The following is an 18,027-nucleotide window of genomic DNA, read 5'->3' on the forward strand; positions in this document are numbered from 1 at the left end:
AGGCGAAACGTCTTCACGGATATATACCAAGTCCAGTTGCACTCGATTCAACTCCTTTGGATAGCCACGACCTGGCTGAATGAGAACATTCACAGACATGAAGCAAAACATTATTCACCATAAATCTTCAAGCTCCCGGTCCCCAAAACCACTCACTCTGCTAACATGAATGTATACTGTGTGAACAAATACACCCATGCTTGCTTGCTGACACAAACTGCCATGTAGGCACAGGCATTCTTTCTGTCTCTCGCTCTCTCACACACACACACACACACACATGCACGCACACACACGTACATGTACAAACGCACACAGACAGACGCACACACCTTGACAACCAAAGTGCTCTCTCTTAAACGGACTACAATAAGTGGCAGGGAACGCTGCTGTCGCTCGGGACAAAAGAGGCGTTGCAGATTCCCTGACAATATTTCTGAGGGAATAACTGTGAAAATCTGGACATGGACTTGCTATATACTGCTATGAGGGGGACTGCACTTCACTGCCGGCCGGAGCTGAGATCCAGGTGGACTGCCAATGAAGTGAAAAGAACACACAAACAAAACCTTATAAAGGATGAATGGCCATGAAGGAACAGCTGCTCATGAAACCAATCAAATATAGTGGCGGCGGCGGGGGGAGGTAGGGGGGGGGTAGGACTATCTATACTATATCTGGAAGGAATTATAACGGTGCGATGGAGAAAAGAGACTGACCTTCTAATTCTCCACAATTTTGAAATCTGTCTAATAGCGTCACCCTGTGGCTGGAATACTGAATTACACGCTTGGGATATTGTACAGTACGCTGTTACCGGACTCTGGCGTTGTAATGCTTGGTCTTTTCTACCATTACGATTAAACGCAGTTATAGCTGATATCTACTATTACTAAACTATAGTATTCTTCTCATTCGTCACGACAACTATATGATATATGTATTGCTAACAAGTTACATAATTACGAACAAGGGAAGTGCCGTTTGAGGTTGAAATTAATTTTGTAATTTTATTTTATCAGAGAGAATTAATAAAGTATATATCTATAACATTACAGTCTCCATGTTTTTGCTCTCCTCTCTGCCTCCCCCCCAAATTCTCTCTCATCAGTCTCTCTCTCTCCCCAATTCTCTCCATCACTCTCTCTCTCCCTAATTCTCTACATCACTCTCTCCCCAATTCTCTCCCATCACTCTCCCTAATTCTCTCCCATCACTCTCTCTCTCTCCCCAATTCTCTCCCATCACTCTCTCTATCCCTAATTCTCTCCATCTCTTTCCCCAATTCTCTCCCATCACTCTCTCCCCAATTCTCTCCATCACTCTCTCTCTCCCTAATTCTCTCCATCACTCTCTCTCTCTCTCCCCCCCTAATTCTCTCCATCACTCTCTCTCTCTCCCTAATTCTCTCCATCACTCTCTCTCTCTCCCTAATTCTCTCCATCTCTTTCCCCAATTCTCTCCCATCACTCTCTCTCTCCCCAATTCTCTCCATCACTCTCTCTCCCCAATTCTCTCCATCACTCTATCTCCCCAATTCTCTCCCATCACTCTCTCTCTCCCCAATTCTCTCCATCACTCTCTCTCCCCCTAATTCTCTCCATCACTCTCTCTCTCTCCCTAATTCTCTCCATCTCTTTCCCCAATTCTCTCCCATCACTCTCTCTCTCACCCTAATTCTCTCCATCACTCTCTCCCTAATTCTCTCCATCTCTTTCCCCAATTCTCTCCCATCACTCTCTCTCTCTCCCTAATTCTCTCCATCACTCTCTCTCTCTCCCTAATTCTCTCCATCTCTTTCCCCAATTCTCTCCCATCACTCTCTCTCCCCCTAATTCTCTCCATCACTCTCTCTCCCCCTAATTCTCTCCATCACTCTCTCTCTCTCCCTAATTCTCCCCATCTCTTTCCCCAATTCTCTCCATCTCTGCCTCTGTCTCCTCCATCTCTCTCTCGCTCTGTCTCTGTCTCCATCTCTCTCTGTCTCTCGGTCTGTCTGTTCAAATGAAATGGGCTATACTGGCACGGCTGTAGTTATGTGTTGTATCTCTAAGGCACATCGTGTGAGGTGAAGTTGTAAATATAGTTGTTCAAAGACACATGAACAGTATTGTATCAGGATAGAATGACAGCTACAACAATAAACACACTAGTACAGTAAGGGCAATAGGGGGGGGGCAGACCGTGAGGTCAATCAATCCTCCATTCAATTGGCTTTATTAGCATGACACATTAATTATATTGGTATTGCCAAAGCACGGTGAACATATATCAACAATGACTAAAAGACTGATAAAATAATATAAACGCTAAAGACATTTGACAATATGTCTTTTGAAGTTCTGTGCGTGCGCACAGGTGTGCGTCTGTTTAATGGTGTTAAAAAACATTACTAGTCTGTCTCTGTGTCTGTCTCTCTGTCCGTCTCTCTCTCTCTCTGTATGTCTTTCTTTCTGTCCATCTCTGTCTCTCTCTCTGTCCATCTGTCTGTCTCTGTCCATCTGTCTCTCTCTGTCCATCTGTCTGTCTCTCTCTCTCTGTATGTCTCGCGTTCTCTCTGTCCATCTGTCTCTCTCTCTCTCTCTGTATGTCTCGCGTTCTCTCTGTCCATCTGTCTGTCTCTCTCTCTCTGTATGTCTCGCGTTCTCTCTGTCCATCTGTCTGTCTCTCTCTCTGTGTATGTCTCTTTCTTTCTGTCCATCTCTGCCTCTCTCTCTGTCCTTCTGTCTGTCTCTCTCTCTCTGTATGTCTCGCTTTCTCTCTGTCCATCTGTCTGTCTCTGTCCATCTGTCTGTCTCTCTCTCTCTGTATGTCTCACGTTCTCTCTGTCCATCTGTCTGTCTCTCTCTCTCTGTATGTCTCTTTCTTTCTGTCCATCTCTGCCTCTCTCTGTCCATCTGTCTCTCTCTGTCCATCTGTCTGTCTCTCTCTCTCTGTATGTCTCTTTCTTTCTGTCCATCTGTCTCTCTGTCCATCTGTCTGTCTCTCTCTCTCTGTATGTCTCGCTTTCTCTCTGTCCATCTGTATGTCTCTTTCTTTCTGTCCATCTCTGCCTCTCTCTGTCCATCTGTCTCTCTCTCTCTCTCTGTATGTCTCGCGTTCTCTCTGTCAATCTGTCTGTCTCTCTGTCCGTCTCTCTCCAGCACCCATATAACAACGTATCGTTTGAGCACATATGAGTAGAAATGTGAGCAACTAAGAACAATTAAGAATGGACAGAGGTGTAGAACATCTACAGTCTAAGTGGGTCTCCATATTTGTTGCTAGTGTTGTTATAACCTCCGTTTTGAGAAACAATAAAAGAATCTGCAGTTGACTTACACGTCATTTTGAACAATTTTCGAAAAAACAAAACAAAACAAACAAACATTCTAAACAAAACGACGCGACGTGGTTGTAACCTTCAGCCTGTCCAGAGGTTCAGTAGGTTTCTGTGTCCCGGTGACTTTATGTCCCCTTTCGCTTGAATTGGATGCGTTTACGTGCACCGTTACGTCGAGCTGCGTCATTGGTCCACTGTCGTTGTCCCAGCACACAAGAACCGGGGGAGAATCGAATTATTGACGGAAGTATGTCCCACCCCGGTACGGTAGGTGGCGATATGCCCCCTTTCAGCTGGTTGCTATTGGACGAAAGACCGCCGCGGGAGCTGCGGAGCATGCGCAGAACGCCGAGGCAAGTAAATCCATCTCCCCCCGCGCTATCTAGCTGTGTTAGCCCCGCTTCCAGAAACTAGATTTAGCGCGATTTCAGTCGGACTAACGCGTTTACATGTGTTTAAAAAGTCCAGTTTTAGTCGGGCCAACACAATAGATCCACTTTCTCTAACTACTCTCACGGCTGAACGGGGCCTCGGCGTGTGGTGAGTGGCCACGCCCTCTGGAAAAACAGGAAGTGACGTTTGCGCGTTTTAACGTACGACTTTTAAGCTAAGAAAATCGCAAGTCTGCTTCTATTCTGCTGTATATTTAAACTGTACTTGTGTACATTTTAGAGTTGTGAATACTTCTCTTCTTTTTTTTAGAATACTCTTTTGAGTATTTGTGTAAGTTAGCTGCACATTGGCTGTATGTTTCAGTCACGAGTGTGTACAGGTATAATCGAGTGGATTTAGTCCCAAAGACTTGCATACATATAAGTAAGCTACCTCGTTTATTTACCTTTATTTACCTCAAGCTAAAAAAATTTGCCAAACCATTGCGCGGGTTGACAAGACCAATCCGGATCGGTCGAGGCTCGATACCGGATTGGTTGAGGCCCGGGTTAACAGCGGCCGCCATTGGTGCTGTGCCCTCACAGGGCACCGACGGAAACGGTGAACTTCGCTGTCGCGACCCCTGAGAAACAAGGAACGAGCTGAAAGAATATGGTTACCTCAAGCTAGTGTACCTTTTATACTTAAGTATACTCTAAAAAATACTCACAGTATATCATTTTTTCCCACAAGGGTCCTGTACACGACGTTACAGGCTTTGACATTAAGGAACGCCCCCATTAGCATTAGCATGTCTCAGCGTTAGCATGTCTCAGTATGTGTCCGTCCGCCGGTGTGTCTCTGCCTTATTCTCTGCCTATGTTTGTCCCCTCGTGTGCATGTTCTTTAGTTTCTCCAGGGAGTCTTCTAGACCTGAGACGGTCCATGTTCGTCCTTTGTCTCTGCCCGTGCCTTGCTGTGCCGGTGTCCTCTCCATAGGCCGCAGGGCCAGCGAGATACGAGCACAGAATGCAGGTGAGACTGAGGAGGGACGTAAAGACAGCGTGAATATGGTTTAGATATAAGACCACACTGGGTCAGTGTCCAGGTAATACAGACTGAAGTAGAAGAGGGGCAAACCAGCAGGATGGGAAAATACTACAACGTTCTCTTCCTCTCTCTCTCTCTCTCTCTCTCTCTCTCTCTCTCTCTCTCTCTCTCTCTCTCTCTCTCTCTCTCTCTCTCACACACACACACACACACACATAGTTATCTCTGTGTGCATATTATGTATTATGAAGAAAGAGACAGAGAGACCTTAGCCCCAGTCTCACTGCAACAGATGAAACATTAGAAGGGAAATCTGCTACCCCCCCCCCCGGGTCTGGCAACAGGGTGTAGCAGCCATTGTGGCTTGGGTGCCATCAGCTCAACAGTGAACAGTTCCCACATTTGTAAAAAATTGGCATCCTCGGACTAAAGCAAACACGAGCAAACTGATGTACTACAAAATACATCAGCCTATATTGGAACACTTCTTCTTTCGGCTTATTCCCTGTTTCTCAGGGGTCACCACAGCAGATTTAACAGTTTCCATCACTGCCCTGTGAGGGCACACTGTTTTATTGTAATATGGATTGTAGAAATCAATAGATGACCTGTACAACAGATGTCCTCATCTTCATTACATTTCAGCCCTGTTTCCTGTTTGAATAGGGATGTGTTTATCACCGCACCAGTGTTGATCATACCTGATCAAAAAATTTCAAGGGCCGTCTGTGGAGAGTGTCTCCAACCAAGATACCAGTTGGTATTATGCAACCTGACTCCATGGTCCAGATGGTCCAAGTAACTATTAATTAATGGGGAAAAAAACCCTAATTGCAGCTTTATAATCTTTAAAACCCCTTGTTTTTGCCACTAGTGTGGTATTTTTAGCTTTCACATTCACCATCTGTCCAAAGAGGATCTTACTGTTCCGGATTAGTTTTTCAATAAAAATCTCAGCCATGGACCTTGTTTATGTGTGTTGATAGTCTCCACATGCTAAACCAAACAGACTGTTTCAGTCATTTCTCAGTTACTGGACACAGCTTGCGGTGCGACGTGATCATCAGTCAGATTCGGCGGATTCAGATTGTCATGACAACTCGTCATGTGCTCACCGAAGACCCTCCCCTTGAACTGTCCATCACAGCGTTGGGCTCAGCAGGTGCCTTTTATTGTCCTGATAGAGTTTGCTTCAAGTTAGCGGTCACGTAAGATGGCTGTGGGGTGGTTCAGAGGTCTTTGTACGAGTTCCAGGGGTTCTCTGGCATGTAAGAAACTCATTACTTTCAATATTATTTCACTCGCCAACAGTTGCAAAAAAGAGACGCCACATAAACTTTGCTTATCTTATGTACAGCCAAATTCCTCTCAGATAGGTTGCAATCGAACGGCGGTCTATGGAGTAACGCGCATCTATTTGAGGGGGGCTTAACATGGCAAAATCAAACCTGAACCTACGATTTAAGTCCAAACCTCACACCTGTCACATCACTGAAATATTGGCACATCCTTTTCGTTGAGGGGAAGGTGAACTATGTAGGACATACTTTACATGAGCATCAAAGCCCAGAACATCCACCAGCCATCATACCTTTCCTCTTTTATAGAAGAGATTAAGTCTTTTTTTTTTTTCCTCTGGAAAAGAGATGTTCTGCACATGTGACCCATTGTGTGTTTTTCCCAGGGTGAAAATAAAACGCAGAGTAAAGCAGGTGTGAAAACGAGCTTGCCGGAGGCGATATTCCCCCATTGGCACAGCAGATACCCCAGATGTGATGAGCTAGTTATCAGTGTTATTCTGTCATATTTACTGGCAGCGACTGCCGTCACAGGGGCTTTCATTATCTCTCCCGGGCTGTGTGCATTCTTACATCTCACAATGTGCAATTTTGTAGCCAAGGTAATGTAATGCCTGTCATTATCTCGACACTTGTTTTGCCCCCGCAATGAATTCATTTCATTTTATTTTTTAGTTTAGTTTCATTTTTTGGACAAGCCTCTCTCCTAACCTTCATTTATTTTTATTTTTTTGCTCTTTGCTTCTCTTCTCTTAGGAGACACATTCAGCAGTGTTGCAGGTTTGCAGATTGAGTGGAGAATTCCAAAGGATTCAGATGCTGCTGAGGTCATACGGTGAGAGAGAGGGATGGACAGAATAGATTGGATTCAGAGCAGAGAATGAGGGAAGTGTAAATCCTTAGCAGGCTTATCACATACGGTTTTTATCCTGGTGGGAGACAAACGCACATAAACGCACTTGTAACATTATGTGTGTGTGATTGCTTCCTTTGTTCATCGCCATCCGACATTGGGGGGTAGATTCCTGCGCTTCACTGGGCGGGGTATACCCCCCCCCCCGCATCACATCCTGTCCCTGGAGGAAGTGGGTCAGAGGGGAGACAGAGTGCTGTTGGAGAGGCTAAGGAATGGAGTGGCCCAGGTCCGGGTCTGGCCCTCGGACCCGGAGTTCAAGGTAGGGACAGATAGAGCAGTTAGCCCGCACCCATCACCGCTGTCAAATGTCAAATCAACGCAACGTAAAAGGAAACGATCACATCTCCCTACAACATATAGAGAGAGATGCTGTTGAACTTAAACAGGCAGAAATATTTTTGAAATGAAAACATGTTGGTACGGGCTAAAGAAGGCAGACGTGATGATAAATTCAACAAAAAACAAGATGCAGGGCATCCGGGTAGCGTAGCGGTCTATTCTGTTGCCTACCAACACAGAGATCGCCGGTTCGAATCCCCGTGTTACCCCCTGCTTGGTCGGGCATCCCTACAGACACAATTGGCCGGATCTGTGGGTGGGAAGCCGGATGTGGGTACGTGTCCTAGTCGCTGCACTAGCGCCTCCTCTGGTCAGTCAGGGCGCCTGTTCGGGGGGAAGGGGGAACTGGGGGAAATAACATGATCCTCCCACGTGCTACTTCCCTCTGGCGAAACTCCTCACTGGCTGGCGACTCCACATGTATCGGAGGAGGCATGTGGTAGTCTCCAGCCCTCCCGGATCAGCAGAGGAGGTGGAGCAGCGACCAGGACGGCTCGTAAGAGTGGGGTAATTGACTGGATACAATTGAGGGGAAAAGGGGGGAGACGAGATGCATCACAAGACTGTTTTTAGGGAAAAAAAATCCATTCTTCATATGGGGGCATCACAGACACTGAAACCAGTATGACATAGGCGACACACGTGGGGTCCAGCATGTTAGACATATAAGATATGAGGCGAATAGAAAGGCGACACACTGGCGTTAGGAACTGAACTGTCTGGGTAGACTTGTTTTACTACAATGCTGCCACGTTCAGTCTGACTCACACCACCATCACTGTCGTCTACGTCCACACCACTTTATATCCTTTATACATGGACACCACCATCACCATCCTCTACATCTGCACCCCTTTATATCACAGAGAGTTGAGTCGGTTCATCTGGACACAACGGTTAATCACAGAAACGTTTCATCACTCATCAAGTCAATGGCAGTTGTACACCAGGGAAACCAAACAGACGCCGGCCAACAGGATGGCACAACACAGAAGAGCTAACACATCAGGCCAGGACTCCACAGTCTAAACCATCTACAGGCCAGTGGCCACTCTTTCAAGGATGAGGATGTGCACATCCTTGATAGGGAGGAACGCTCGTTCGAACGGGGAGTCAAAGAGGCCATCTATGTGAAGAGGGACCGGCCATGCCTGAACCGGGGGGGGGGGGGCTAAGAGTACATCTGTCACCATCTTACAATGCTGTGATTGCAACTATTCTCCAACCCTCTGTGAATAGTACACATGGCCATTGTAACTCTAGTTAATGGTCGCAGCAATTTGCATATGAAACCGATCATTGGTTTCGTCGTTATGCCACTGTGTTGTTTATAAGGGTGGGGACACCTGCAGTCACTGTATTGTTTATAAGGGTGGGATACCTGCAGTCACTGTATTGTTTATAAGGGTGGGGATACCTACAGTCAGTTGAGACTGAAGGGGTCACTTAGATGATGATGAAACGTTTCTCTCAATAAACGTTGTGTCCAGATGAACTGATTCACCTTTCTGTGATTTCCATACCTGGATTATTGGGCATGTATAAAGACACCCCTTTATATCCTTTATACATGGACACCACCAACCCCATCCTCTACATCTACACCCATTTTTTATCTCTTTTCCAAAATGTGACAGACTGAAAACAAGTGCCTGCTTACTCTTCAACTCAAAAAAAAAGTCAAGTATTGAGAGAACTGTCATTTAACACTATCACATGATTCTGGAATATTGGACAGGTTGGTGACAGGTGATGGACAGGTTGACAGGTCTCCCAGGAGGTGGAGCCAGCAAGTGTCAGCTTATCAGTGACTGACATACTGTACTTAAGCCCCTCCCACGACGCTTACCTGTTGCTTGGCTCCTCTCTCCAGTACCAGTGTCAGGAAGATTGTGCAAGAGACACACACACAGGTGAAATGGTTGATTGTTGAGCACATTGTATTTTTCTTAACGTAGTTGGTAAACATTAAGCCCTTGAAATTTCACTCTTCCATATAAGTAGTTCTCTCTTCTCATCTCATATTGTATTAACCCTCTCCAGATGTGACTCGCAGTATTGGAGGTTATCGGTTGTCCGTGGAACAAGATTCAGACAGCGATGACGATGTCATCCGTGTGCACCAGGAAACAGCCACCATCACTGCAGTCAGGAAGGGGAACGCCACACTGACCGTCTCAAACCCAAGTATCCGAAAGTGCATTCATTAAAAACACACACCCTTGCATTATTACACTACTGTGTGCTGTCTGCCGACTTGTGTTCATTCCTTCTACACCAAACTTTTCCCCATACTAGGAACTTTCACTCCAAATCTATTAAGTGACTCTATTTCTAACCCATCCATCCATTATCCAAGCCGCTTACCCTTCTCTCAGGGTCGTGGGATACTGGAGCCTATCCCAGCAGTCATTGGGCGGCAGGCGGGGAGACACCCTGGACAGGCCACTAGGCCATCACAGGGCGCCCACACACACACACACACACACACACACACTAGGGACAGTTTAGTACGGCCGATTCACCTGACTTACATGTCTTTAGACTGTGGGAAGAAACCAGAGCACCCGGACGAAACCCACGCATTCACGGGGAGAACATGCAAACTCCACACAGAGGACGCCCCCGGACGACCCCCAAGGTTGGACTACCCCGGGGCTCGAACCCAGGACCTTCTTGCTGTGAGCCGACCGCGCTAACCACTGCATGTCTGTGCCGCCCATTTCTAACCCATATCCTTTTTAACTTGGCTCACCCTAGATGGCCCTAATCTCACCCTATGCAGAGGAGTGTTTCCTGAGTTTGTCTTCTGCTGGTGATTGCTCTCTGTCCAGGTCTAGTGGACTCTGCACAACCCGATGTGCCCTGGCGCTTTGTCTGTGTGGTGGATCCCAGCTAGCTTACTAAGCAGGGAGCACACACTTAACATTGAATGTGTGTGTGTGTGTGTGTGTGTGTGTGTGTGTGTGTGTGTGTGTGTGTGTGTGTGTGTGTGTGTGTGTGTGTGTGTGTGTGTGAAGCCCTGTCAGGCAGATAGACGGGTGTTGCAGAGCGGATGCCAGTATCATCCGAGTGTACGCGTCCATGGTCAGGAGGGACATGTAGTGTACCTGTGAAAGGTAACGCCATCGTCCACAGCTAGCCTAAAATTTTATCAGCTTCTGTCATCTGGAAACACTGTTCCCATGACAACCCGTCATGGATACACTCCACAAAACTTCTGTCCCCATCTCTTTTTCTCTTTCTCAGTGTCCCTCTGTGTCTCTCTCGCTCTCTCGCTCTTGCCATCAGAATGTGGCGGTGGCAGTGGAGACCCTTGACTTGCTTTTCTGTTTTGGAATCTTCTGTCAGCCGTACCTACTTTGTGGTGGAGACACTTGGGGCTGGACGTGCCATCATAAAAGCCTCAATCTCTGCTGTTGTCACAGAGGTGCAGTGTGCACGCACACACAAATATACACACACACACAAACAAACAAACATACATACACACACGTACGTGCAAACCTTCACATGTTATGCTTACTCTTCCTTCACTCTCAGCAAGCTCACACCCTGCCGCTGACCCAGTCAATCACAGTTCACCAGGAACTGGACATCTGATCTACTCTTATTAATCCCCGTGGGGGAATTACACTCTGCATTTAACCCATCCTAGCTGTGTAGCTAGGAACAGTGGGCAGCCGCCGTGCAGTGCCCGGGGACCAACTCCAGTTCGTCTTGCCATGCCTCGGTCAGGGGCACAGACAGGAGAATTAACCTTAACCCTCTTTTTTTGGCCCCCCCCCCTTTTCTCTCCAATTGTACTTGGCCAATTATCCCACTCTCCTGAGCTATACCCGGTCGCTGCTCCACCCCCTCTGCCGATCCAGGGAAGGCTGCAGACTACCACATGCCTCCTCCGATACATATACTGGCCTCCCAGTTCTCTCTCTCTTAATGGTTATTGTTGGGTAGGACTTCCCTGTCAAAGATGTCATGGTGCATAGCATTTTATTTAGCAGTGATCTCTAAGAGAAAGCGCCGCTGTGGCGGCTAAACAGCAGATATGATGCAACAAGACTCCAGAGGATCAACAGCATCAGGTGGAGTGCTGACATAATAGCACTGGAGACTGTTGTTTTTTTCTTTTGATTCCCCCCCCCTTTTCTCCCCAATTGTATCCAGCCAATTACCCAGTCCTCCAAGCTGTCCCGATCTCTGCTCCACCCCCTCTGCTGATCCGGGAGGGCTGCAGACTACCACATGCCTCCTTCCATACACGTGGAGTCGCCAGCCGCTTCTTTTCACCTGACAGTGAGGAGTTTCACCAGGGGGACGTAGCGTGTGGGAGGATCATGCTATTCCCCCCAGTTCCCCCTCCCCCCGAATAGGCGCCCCGACCGACCAGAGGAGGCACTAGTGCAGCGATCAGGACACATACCCACATCTGGCTTCCTGCCTGCAGACACAGCCAATTGTGTCTGCAGGGACGCCCGACCAAACCAGAGGTAACACGGGGATTCGAACCGGCGAGCCCCGTGTTGGTAGGCAACGGAATAGACCACCACGCCACCCGAACACCCGTCATGCATGTCTTTTTGATGGTAATGGTCTTTTTGATAATAATACTACAACAGTCTTTATGGCTATGTTGTAACCAATTGTTGCAAATTCATTTCACAGATCTGCTTGTGTTTATCTGTTTAATGGCTCAATGCTAACCTCATACGCTTTATGTGCCGACATAAAACACAGCTCAGACTTTCCACACCTACACTTGAAACAGTAGTACTCTTCCAGTTAAGTTAGGAGGCATGTGTGGTATCTAAAAGCCCTGATCAGAGCATTCCTCGTTTCATCTAGACATTGTGGTCCTGCTATGAACCCCTATCTCTGATGCCCTCTGTCCTCGTGTTTCCCTGGCAACCAGAGGGATGGCTTTACAAGCATTCTATGGAGGTCTGTGTATGCATGTTTGTGTGTGTTACTATGTGAGCAAATGTGTGTCTGTGAGGTTGTAAAATAACAAGCGGCAGGGGCCATTTGGAATTCGATAAGTTTGTGTTTGCTTGTGTGTGTGTGTGTGTGTGTGTGCGCACGTATGTTTGTGTATGTGCGTGTGAGCCAACAGGTAGAACGGGGAGGCGGCACTGTGAGCTGGTCAGAGAATGACAGTGAGGTTGCCGTGGTGACTGTGAAAGGAGAGGTCATAGCAGGAAAGAGGCACGGCCGAACAGAGATTCAAGCATCAGATAAACTAAAACCCCAACACCTGGCCACAGGACTGGTACCTTCACAAGCACACGCACGCACGCCCGCACACTCACACACACACACACACACTGTACGTGTTGGGGGTGGTTCATGTGAACATTCTCCCCCTGCGAGGGGATTGCAAGGTGGGCGAAGCCATCACGCTACCAACGGCGGTATGGGGAGAGATCGAGGAGCCGCACCAGGCATCCCCTCCCATGGACACCCATTTCGGGGAGACCTCCTCTCATCCTACCCCCCCAGGGCCAGGTCTCGCCGCTGGGCACCATCACCATCTCTGAGAACCGACCCTCCATCGCCCGCCCAACATGTTGGAGGTCACAGACTGCTCCCTGATGAAATTCCAGGCTACGGTGCAGCCTCCAGGGGTGTTCGCTCGAGGACGGGGTGTCGTAGTCTTTTCTTTTCATAACCACACAGTAAAATAGTTCAGTCAGTCATCAAATAACAACGGCGATATAAATTTTCAGCACTGACCATTCATGAGCTACTTATACATACCGACTGCACCTAGATTACTTCTTTGTACCGAAGCTTTCAAAATCATGGAGTACGAATCCCCCGTGGCACATCTAAACAGGTGTCGGAAAGGCGGAGGTGGGTGAGAGGAGAGCCGAGAACACACACACTAGCATCAGGAGAGGCATAACCATAAATTGCACAACTGGGTCGTTTCATTTCTCCAGTTGAGTAGCAGCCTTTTAAGCAAGGGTGACTGTGATTAATGTACGCTGAATAAGCAACTGAAACCATCCACCTCAGCTATTATGAGTACCCCGATGGAACCTGCTGCACTAATAGTATTGACCCACCCCCCCCTCGATTTGACAGTACTGAGAGACTTAGGAGACAATATGCAGCCCATTCTTGGGTTCGGTCATGTTTCGACGTCTGCTACGACCATATTCTTGAGTTCGTTTGTTGGGTTTAGATTCACAAATAAGTGGGAGGTGGGAAAAAGAAAGAGAAGACATTCAATATCCAGGATTGATTATACCAACAGGCCATTAAAAACACGGAGCACTGTCTGTTCTTTGTCAGGGCTGGGTCAGATTCTGTCTCCCGTCTCAGTGGGCTGAATTTAGTCATTACCACATGATTCAGCTGAGAGGGGCCCTAAAAGTGTGGGATTCCTCCCCAGCCACAACACACTCCGGCTCCTTGGCACTGTAGCGTATTGCATTAGTGGCGACAATGTTTTATGGCGCTTGCCTGTAAAACACGGCTTGGTTTTAGAAAGTCACGGAGGAGCCTTGCTGCAAGTTTGCTGGCAAAGCAAACAAACAAAGGTCTCCTTTGGCGGCCCCCACTCTTGTTCTTTTTTTTTTTTTTATCCCCCCCCCCCCTTCTCCCTAATTGTACCTGTCCAATTACCCCACTCTTCTGAGCAATCCCGGTCACTGCTCCACCCCCTCTGCCGATCCAGGGAGGGCTGCAGACTACCACATGCCTCCTCCAATACACATGGAGTCACCAGCCGCTTCTTTTCACCTGACAGAAAGGAGTTTTGCCAGGGGGAGGTGGCGCGTGGGAGGACCCCCCCGAACAGGCACCCCAACCGACCAGAGGGGGCGCTAGTGCAGCGACCACGACACACACCCACATCCGGCTTCCCACCCGCAGACACGGCCAATTGTGTCTGTAGGGACGCCCCACCAAGCCGGAGGTAACATGGGGATTCGATCCGGTGATCCCCATGTTGGTAGGCAACGGAATAGAACGCCACGCTACCCAGACGCCTGGCAGCCCCCACTCTTTGCAGCTCCACCAACCCGCCTTCCTTTTTAGATCCACACACACACACACATACACACACACAAACACCGTTGCTTTCACGCGTCCACACACGCATACATGCGTGCACATGTTTAATAGGCTCGAGACTTTGCAGAGCCGTTTTCTTTTGTTTCGTTTTTTGGCCGTCTCTGCAGAAGGGAATCAATTAACCTATCTCATCTTAAATCCATTAGAAGCCTGATTGGATCAATGGGGTCATGTGCACACTTGCCCATGCACCCACATGTGCTGACCAGATACAAAGAGGTAATTTGAAAGCTCCATTAGCAGGACTAGAAAAGCTGTTCAGTAATATCAATCATCTTGAGCTCTCCTGACAGCGTGTCCGTGTGACCGGTGTACTGTTTCATTGCGTTGTGTAGGAAAGACAGGACAACTTCTCTCATGCATGGGATCTGTATTCTGTCGCATATAAACAAAACAGGACAGGTTTCAGAAAACGTCAGATCAGCTCCTGCTGTAGCCTACACAAGAATTGGGACCCACATTAGACATAAGACACATTAGAAATGGATAAAATAAATTACAGGGGCAGACAAAAATGAACACATACCTCTTTCTACATGTCCAAAGCGGGAAAGAGGCAGAAGTCAGGGGGGAACATACATTTTATAGCTACTAACAGGAAATGGCGTCACAACAGGGAAGGGCTACTATAAGCGTTTCCTGATGATATACTAAAATAAAATAACAATGTTGGCAATGAAAATAATAATTATGTGGTGATACTTTGTGTAATTATATACCATTTTTTTGTTATGCCGTTTTTAACCATGCTACATCCGCATGTCTTTGGCAGTGTGCAGAAACTGATAAGATGCAAGCTCTTAAACTTCTAGCTGATCTCTCAGAGCTTTGGTTAAGTATGCACTCTCCCAGCTTCCGGGCCATTAAAAATATAATGGGCAGACCGTATAGCACTCCTACTGTTAGTTTATTAGCCATTCACACTCCATAAATATTTGATGCTGATTTGATAAAGGAATTGAAAGGAAGTTGATGTGCCAGTAGCGGTTCACAAAGCAATGTGTGTATATGCTAACAGATACTTGCAGCTAAGAAATCTGAATGGCCGAAGACATTCCATTGGGAAGAGGCAATATTCTCCACACAAGGCTCTTCTTCGGCACATGTACTGCGCTGATGCTGAACGCACCTTTTCCCTACAGGTAGTCGCCTCCCTATCATGCACATGATCCCAGTAAAGATTAACAAAGGGTTGTGTTGTGTTGCTACAGTAGAATTTGGATTGTGTGTGTGTGTACGTGTGCGTGTGTAGACCCTGTCTGCCGTGGTTCTGGCTACTAGCGAGGGACTACAGATGGAGGCAGTGGGTCTAGGACGTACCCCTCATCACCGTTACCATAGAAGCTGACCAATACAACATTAGCGCCATGGCAACACTTGCCGCCCACAGTCCCCTCAGGGTGCGTGAGTACAAGGGACGTTTGTGTGCGAGAGAGAGAGCGAAAGAAAGCGAGGGAGTTAATTGACCTATTTTTCATGCTATTTGGTTGAAGAGGGATGGAGGGTTTGGATAATGATGCCACAGGAGAGTTGTGTGCCGCTTCCTCTCCTGACAGCATCTCCGTACAGTTGCCACTTGCCTCCGACATACATACCTGAGGCTGTTCCAGATAAAACCAGACAGTGTTCTGTGCCGCTCAATTTCATTCCTCCCAATTATCTCTCTCTCACTCACACACATTCTCTCTCTCTCTCTCTCTCTCTCTCTCTCTCTCTCTCTCTCTCTCTCTCTCTCTCTCTCTCTCTCTCTCTCTCTCTCTCTCTCTCTCTCTCTCTCTCTCTCTCTCTCTCTCTCTCTCTCTCTCTCTCTCTCTCTCTCTCTCTCTGTTCAGTTCAGTTTAATTCAATGGGCTTCACGGGCATGACACTCATATAATGCACATACTGCCGAGGCATATATTTGAACATAAAAGAAGCAGAAGTAAAATAAATAAACTGCATGGTAAATCAACAGATTCTTCACATAAAAGTTTTCTGTGTGGTAACTGATGGTTGGAAAAGTAGAGTGCATGTATTTATTTATCTATAAGGCCACAGAGATTATAGAGTTCATGTGTTTCATAGATTCTGATGTTACATATTGTGCACAGCGATCCTATGTTAAAAGATTTTCTACAGGAATATACATTTTTTCATTAGTAATTAAATCTTGGAATTTCATGTTATCTTTTTTCTCTCTCCCAATTATCTTTCACTCACACATTATCTCTATCTATCTATCTGTCTGTCTGTCTATCTATCCCCATTTCTCTCCTCTAGGCTTTGGTGTCTGAGGTGGTTCTTTCCGTCGGGTCATCCCGTCTTGTCATGTGTGTGGCGGGACCTGAGCTGTGGCCCCCGGCCCCCAGTCGTTTCTGTAGCGACATCCCCATTTGGAGGGAGGAAGGTGAGGGGCTGGCAGTGGAGGCAGTCCGCCAGTCAGAATCCAGAAAGGGCCAGTAGCATGCCGACAGGGTGACCTGCCTGGCACCGGGCGAGTAGGTGGGACTCGCATGTCATGGGGGGGGGGGGGGGCACGCTGAAAGGAGATATTTTTAGCGTTGTGTTCCTACAGCATCAATGAAATTCAAGGCTCGTGCTGTGGTTCTGCACTTCGTCTTATCCTTGCACGCATGTGTGTGTGTGTGTGTTTGTGTTTGTCCAGTGGCTGTTGTTCAGCTGTGGCAGCACCCTGGGCCCTTCGAACCAGCAGCCGTCTCGGGAGGAGAGCAGGGTTAAGGTGGCATGTCCGCTCCCCTGCTTCACTGTCTCTCTCTCCCTCCTCTCCTCCTCCACCCATCCCTCCTTGCAGCCCCGTCCTTGCCCTCAGCTCCAGTGCCCCACTTGCCTGGTGAGTCTCCCCCACTCAAGTTTAATTTCCGTCACACTTTTCCGATCTTTTCCACCGTGCTGCGAGTGTTACACCCCCTTCTCCTTATCGCGCCAGTGCACACACCGAGGCTCACATACGCGCACATACCCCCCCCCCGCAGGTGTAGATAACAATGTAATTTCATATTCATTCTAACTCTGTGCTCATACCCTTCTCCCGCTCCCTATCTGTCTGTCTCTCCCCACTTGCTTGCTTGAAAGGTGATGCTGGTTCCCATGGAAACCTCTGCGTCTATTTGTCTCAAAGGGGATTTTCCAGACATAGAGAGAAAGTAGAGAGGATGCATAAAGGCTGGGAAAAACATACGCCCACATGCATGCACACGCACTTGTGAACCTGTTGATTATAATCAAGCATCCCTTTCACACAGCCGCTATAGTTTTAATGAAGTGAGGGAACGGAGGCGATCGGACGATTCTGACAGGAATATGAGGGGAGTCGAAAGCAAAACCGCCATCACATCCATGTTGATTCTGTGGAAAATAATGGTTGTTTGTTATGAAAATGTTCTCCAGGTGAATCCCCGGGGATGTAGGATTTCCTCTAAGGATATCACGGGCAACTGGGTTATGAAAACAAGCTGTCTGTGAGCTGCATTGCATTGTAACCTTTCATTATTTTCCAGTCCTTGCTATTCTGTCAATCACCAGGAAATTAAAAAAGAAAAGAAAAGAAAGGTAAGCATAACAGTACTTCATCAGGGGCAGTGCTGGTAATACTGGCCCGGGATCTGTTTTTACATCTCGTCCTCCCTCTGTAACTCTCCATTATGGAAGCC

At 47.5% G+C, this 18,027-nt stretch overlaps 1 pseudogene; it reads left to right on the forward strand.

Annotated features, from left to right (window-relative positions):
- Window positions 1-18,027, forward strand: part of LOC130118605 (nuclear pore membrane glycoprotein 210-like) — a 38,141-nt pseudogene that overhangs the window by 2,387 nt on the left and 17,727 nt on the right.

This window comes from Lampris incognitus, chromosome 9 (assembly GCF_029633865.1).
Source record: "Lampris incognitus isolate fLamInc1 chromosome 9, fLamInc1.hap2, whole genome shotgun sequence".
NCBI lineage: Eukaryota > Metazoa > Chordata > Actinopteri > Lampriformes > Lampridae > Lampris > Lampris incognitus.